At 28.8% G+C, this 7,118-nt stretch overlaps 1 long non-coding RNA gene across 1 annotated transcript; it reads right to left on the bottom strand.

Annotated features, from left to right (window-relative positions):
* LOC107637026 lies at window positions 1,272-4,342 on the bottom strand. Its single transcript, XR_002361695.1, has 2 exons — window positions 3,868-4,342; window positions 1,272-1,769 (listed from the first exon to the last, which is right to left on the bottom strand). It is a non-coding gene; the product is annotated as an uncharacterized LOC107637026 (long non-coding RNA).

Raw genomic sequence — 7,118 nt, forward strand, 5'->3', positions numbered from 1 at the left:
ATTTGTATATTTTTATATGTCTTATTTTATATATTTTTAATATATATTTTATATTCTAATATGATTGATTAGTGTCTAATTTTTTGTATATACATAATATAATTCATGATAGAATATGATCAAAGATACAAATTTTTTTATATTTTCAATTATTCTAAATGAGAGAAAAAAACATAATTTTCATTTCTTTATTTCAGTATTTGTGTATTGTCAGATCAGCTTATCACAATTATTGAAACTATCACAATCTATAACTTAGCATTATTTCTTCACTACATAATTCTAGATAAGTTTTTACCCTCATAATTTCTTATATAATCCAAGGATTAAATACAATAATTTTTTTGCAAAAGATGTTATTTAGCATTTAGGTCTATTACTTTTATGAAATGGAATGCATCATGGCAAAACAGAATTGGAAGCTCTTTTGTAACAATTTTTTTTAGCTTAGAGATCATAAAATTATATCTAAGGTAACGGCTAATTTCTTCAATCCAAAGTTACTAACAATACTAAAGATCTATTATCGCATATACTTTCTCAGAATTTACAAAAACATAACACATTCTAATTAAGTAGTGTTCATTGCTCAACAAGAAGATATAATTTACATGAGAATCACATTCACTTTGCATTGTATCTCAAGTGAACTCAGTATGTTTTATTTAATGGAACCATTATTCTTTGCGGCTAGTGAATTTGATTCCTCTGAACTACTAGACATATCTTCAAACCGTATGGGAAGCCTTTTAGGAGAATACAAGATAGGTTTTGGAGAATATGGATGGTATTTATTCAAGTGGTCTTTCTAACATCTCTATTACTACTTTATTTTTAGATGGTCGATTCTTTGGATCTATTTAAATACACTATAAACTTACCAAAGTAATCTTCATTATCATGTCATTTTTTTCCTCTGTGCTGGACAAACATCTTTCAAGAATATTACGTTGCTCTATGTTCTTATAGATCCAATCTGAAAAATACATTTCACTAGTATGCAATGTTTTATACTATCATAGTTTTTTCTTCTACTAACTACTTCTAAAATTAACATATCACAATTATATACATCTAATTTGTGAAAAACTCCACCATATCTTCTACTAAATACTTCTAGTGCAATAAATTCTGGAATTTCTTTTGCTCCCAACATAGATATATATGACACTTTCATTTTTTTTTTTACATATTTTGACCAGTCCAAAGTCAATAATTTTTTGAACAAATTTTTTATCTAAAAAGATATCTTGAAGTTTGATATCAAGATGTAAAATTCTTGTATTACATTTTCGATGTAAATATTTTAATCCTTAAACAATACTAATTGTGATTCTATACAATGTACTCCAATAATCCAAATCACACACATCAGCAGAAGATATTTTTTTATAAATGGATTTATCCAAAGAGCCATTAAACATAAATTTGTAACTGAGTGTTTCATAACAAAATTCTAAAAATAAAACAATATTCACACGAGTCGTTCTACCAATAGTGATAACTTCATTTACAACTTCACTTCTCTTCCTTTCAATTCTTTTAGTACCTTCACTATCACGTGACGATCATCAACCAATCTTGCTTTATACACAATACCATATTCCTCTCTCTCTTGTCTTAATTTCTCATTAAATGAATTTATTATTCCTTTTAGTTCGCCATAACTATAGCGCTTTAGAGTCATGGAACGATAACTTTTTATGAAATGTTCCACATTGTGGTCAGGAAAGGTGCTTGTTTTCTTCCATGTCATCTTCTGTAGTAAACTAAAACACCTCTTACGATTATCAGAATTGATTTTGGGTATATAAATATGATGACAAATATTTATTAGATTAAAAATCCAAATTTAATTTTATGTGTGTGTTAGTGTTAGTGGTGCAAGGCCAACACTTCATCTCTCAGCCCAATACATGTTGCTTCAGCAAACTTACACAATGCCAAAAGTCATGAATATCAGCTCCATTACATTTAAAGAACAAGAATTAGAACCAAGATAAAAGAAAAAGAAGGTTCTGCATTTGCAAAAGAAAGAAAAAGAAAATAGAATAGTTGGCAAAGTTAGAAAAAAAAAAAAAAAAGAGACAACAAAGACATAAGAACAACACAAAATCAAAATGCCAAAGATCATTAGCAAAGATGGGTAGAGCAAAATAAAATTGCAAAGCTATAGGTAGTAGTTGTAATGGCGCAAAATAGAAAGGATATGCATGCCAAAAAAGGCAGCAGCTCCAACAACAGCACAGACAGTGGAGTAACTCCAAGGACAACAAAAATAGTGAAAAAAAATGAAAAAGTGCATGTCAAGAATGACAACTACAAAGGGCAAAATTAACAAGAAAATTAAAGAGATAGCGATGGAATTTGCAAAATAAGCTTTACACTATAAAGCCGACCTCATAACATCAATTGAAAGCAAGAAAAATAGAGTAATACTTAACATCATCTCATACACTTGAGCTGAAATATTTCTTTTAACTTTGTGCTTTATTTAAAATTTCAGTGTTATGACTATCTAATGTTTATCTTTTTATAACGAAAAACTGCATATTTTAGTGAGTTAAAAAAATGAAAAAGTTACGAGAGAAAAGAGATAAGAGAGATGCATTAAAAAAATCAAAGAAAGTTTTTATGTAATTGATTTTGTTGAACTAGGATTAATTTTCCTTCCTCAGTTGGGATAACACTTGGTGATGGCTAGGTTTGGATAGAAGTTTAGTGATTAATACTAGATGAATTAGGTTGTAATTTATTGGTATTGGTGTATGTAATCAATTTGATTATAGTAAAAATTTTACCATGATTATGGTGAAGACTGGATATAGATTTCATGGCACAAGAAGAACCAGGATACATGCTGGCTTGATTATCTTTTTTCCTTCTTTGTTCTGTTCTCGTGTTAGAGACAAAATGCAAAAAATTTTCTGCATAATTTGCTTCCACAAAAAACTGCTACAGGAATTTCTCTTCTGAATTCAACCCCTTTTTAAGTTCTAGCCGTATTACTATCACATGTGTTAGAAAAATATAACCAAAATTTTTTGTAATATTTTTTCTCTTCAATTTTCTTTTTTACAAAATTCCAAGTCATAACAATCAATTATTAGACTGATTTTTTTATATAGAAATTATTGTTGTATTATACTTAGTTATGAAAAAAATGGTATATTTTAATTTTGTATGGAGGTAATCACCAATAGGAGGATCCTATTTGTGTTTTAAAAATTTTAAAAAATTAAAGTTCCCAAATTGGAAGGTTAGATTTGTGTAAGTTCACAAATTAAAGGGTCTATTTTGTGTAAGTTCACAATTCAGAGGGTCAGTTTTGTTTTAAAAATAAAAGAAAATTAAAATTCACAAATCGGAGAGATTTGTGTAAGTTCACAAACTGAAGAGTCGATTTTGTATTTTAAAAATTAAAAAAAATTAAACATTACAAATTGAAGGGTCAAATTTGTGATTTCCATATAAAAAAAATACACCAAATTTTATACATTGTTAAAAACACTACTATATATAAATCCAATATTAAAATTAAGAAGCGTCAATTATTAACGCTTCAAAAGCAATTTTTTTTTATATTAGTGATTATTGGCGAATCAATTTTATTTATATGCTAAAATTGAATGTTATTGAATGACTCTTTAATATATAAATTATTTGTACCAAATTTAATAGTAAGACAATATTAAATTTGTTCAAAATTTTTTTGTGATTAAAATAAAATGTATAAAAGTTTTTAGGAGTGACGTTCAAAACGTTAGAAACTAAATTAAAATTTAATCCAAAAGATAAAGACCAAAATAATACTTTACCCTTAAAAATAAATATAAAGAACTTAGTAGAAATTTAAATGTAGAGTACCTACAAGCCATGCGAGCCATGGTGGTGAAGATGAAGTAGTTGAAGTTGTTCCATTTGTTTGAGAAAGGTGATCATCAAGCAAAGAATTACCATTTCCAACGAACAAGACTTCAGGTGAAAATGTTGGAACCTTTCCTGACAAATTGTTATTGGAAACATCTAGAACCTTAAGCTGAGTCTTAAATTGTTGTCACCAAGATACAAGTAGTTCAAATCAATTAAAATAGTGTTTAAAGAACTCCAACACACTTTAATCTTCTCAAATAGGTTTGCCAAACACACCCTAAATCAGTAAATGCAGGAGAAATAACTCCCTTCAATTTCAACTTTGTCAACTTTTTACGGTCCTAATTATCACACTGGGTAAAAAAAATAACATAAAGATTCGTCAAGGACAAAAAGAAAAGTGTAGTGATCGATTGTGATGTTAGATGAGCCATTTCAGTTTGAGAAAGACAGAGGATAAGGTCTCTTGTTCAAGATAGCATGCTCTGAAAGTCATGCATGGATTGTACTTTTTATATTTGAATGGAAGAAATGACGGAAGGGATGCATTGAAAGATTTGGGTCACTTGATTCGACCGCTACATTTTTTTTTGGTGACTGATTCGACCGCTACATTAGTAAATGGAAAAGAATATAATTAATTTTTAATAATCAGTCACTATTATTATTTTTTTCCTTCTTTTAACCTTTAATACCTATCATCTACTTTGTTGCTTAATGTTACAAGTATTATGATTTCACTGCTGAAAGAGTTCTATCTTGGTTTAAGTTTAATCACGTTAAAAAAACAATATTTTACATGAATGTTTTTTTTTCTAAAGAATACATTAAAAAAAATATATAATGAGCTACAAAATTTTGAAAGAATCATCATGATAAATATTAACTTATATTAAGACTAATAACATTAAAACAAAAAGTACTAATAATATTAAAGATTATATAAGTCCTTTTTAAAAACTACAAAAAGTTTCTCCAACCACTCAATATAATAGACTATTTGTTAAGTAGAGAATACTTTGCCATAGTGTCGACGGCTGAATTTGTCAATACACAATAATACTACACATTTAGTAAATATTATTAATTGTGATCACCACTTAATTAGTAAAAATTTAAAAATTTATACTTTAGAAATCAAACCATAATCTGTATTTATATTCATGGCTTATTAGTACCCATTGAAGCTATGAACGCATTTTACAAAATGAAACTAACTTTTTAAATTACAACTTTGTTAGGCTAATTAGAGTATTAGCCAACTGCAACCAACCAATTAGTATATAGACTATAAAATAAGTTTAATAAAAAAATAAATCAAACTACTAAAACATTTAAAAAAGACCATCCAAAGTGATTTGCAAAAAGGAAAAGTATAAAGAGACAATAGAGAGATTGTACAATATATATAATGAGATTAATCTAAAATTTAAAATATTTGATAGGTAATTAATTAATTTTAAATTATAGACAACTAATTAATTTTGAATAGTTTTCAATTTGAAATTTAAATCAAATATTAGGATTATCATCGGTTTTGGAAACAAATAAACTACCCCCTCTCTCACTTCTCTCTTTCAATACGGTTTATCAGCGTTCTATGCCTTTCTTATGAAGTCTCGCGGGTACACTAACACCACGGTCACCAGCCGCCAACAGAAATCGCACCGACACTGTTCTGACTGGCGCCGTTGCCGCACAGGCCACCGCCAAGGGAGGACACACAATATTGTGTGGGTCGAACTAACGGCACCACAGCAACCCGGAAGTCCAGCGCCTCCGTCGCAGCTGGTGTGTGCCTTCTTCCCGACACCATCCTCACCTCCTCTGATGCGCTTTCGCTTTCTCCCATTCCTTCAAGTCTCTTCTCACCGATGATACCACCATGCTCTTCTTCTTCGAATCCAAGCATGGTTAGCTTCTTTCATGATTTAAACCCTATGCTTCACAACAGTGCTGCTTTTGTCATGACTAGTCCTTGAAAATTATGTTTTACCACAATAATAGTTTCTTCTGTTTATTCATCTTCTTCTATTTTAATGGTCAATTTAGGATGATCGTTTTAGTAGGTATGCAGATGGTTATTTTATTTTTATGTAGATGATTATTTTGATTGGATTGAGTTTAGTTATATATAATTAAAATATGTTAGATGTTCAATTCATTAGGTATGCGGATGATTATTTTTATCCTTAAGTAGATGGTTATTTTTATTAAGGGTGAGTGCCGTGTGGCAAGCCAAGTAGCGACGGTGAAATGGGATGATTATTGACGAAGATGGGGTGACTACCGGTTGAAAAGGAAGAGAATATTGGAGAATTTCAGATGGTTATTTTTTTGAAATAACTAACGGAATTTTTTAAAAAATTTGAAATTTGATGTTTTTAAATTTATTATTTCGTGGATAATTTTTATTTTTAACTCATATTGGGCTAAATAAATAGCTCATTGTACACATTATACAAATATTCCATTGGCTCCTTAGCGAGAATCTTAAAAAAAATATCTACAATCTAACATCCAATAGCTATTCAAATTCAGACTACACAAACATTATACAACATAAAAAAACATCTAAAATGCGAGTAAAATAACACATGAAATCTTAAAAATTAAAAAATCCACAACTAAAAAAAGACACATCCAGCAAATTAAAAAATAACAGAAAAACCCACACATTAGCACAACAACATCTAGAAAAAGAGCAAAACAAATCTAAAACGTTACAACCAATGCCAATCTAATTTCATATTAAAACATCCAAAATACAATAAAAAAAACCAGTGATATAATCTAAATTTATACATTATCCAGCTGATCTAAAAAATACACATATAAATTGAAGCTAATCTATATTTGGACTTCAATATTCACTGCAAATCTAAAGATAATGATCTTGCATTGCACCTTATCCATCATAACGAAGTCTATCAGTTTAGTTTTGGTACTCGTTGGATTAGGAAGGAGCTTGTTATTGGTTTGATATATTCGATCAAAGAAGAGATGCAGATACATGTGAAGGGAACGATTGTCTTCGGGATATACACCAATCTGGACCATGCTGGACTTCTTCTGGTCCTGACAAGAAACGAACTTGCTATCCATGGAACAGAGAGACATATTTATTTGTTGCTTCTATTTGTTTTAGTTGTTATATTTTTTTTTTATATGGTGTTTTTTGCCTTGTAAATAATTAAAAAATAAATTAAAAAATTAATAAAAATAAAAAATATCAAAAATATAAT

Source organism: Arachis ipaensis, chromosome B04 (genome assembly GCF_000816755.2).
Source record: "Arachis ipaensis cultivar K30076 chromosome B04, Araip1.1, whole genome shotgun sequence".
NCBI classification, from domain to species: Eukaryota; Viridiplantae; Streptophyta; class Magnoliopsida; order Fabales; family Fabaceae; genus Arachis; species Arachis ipaensis.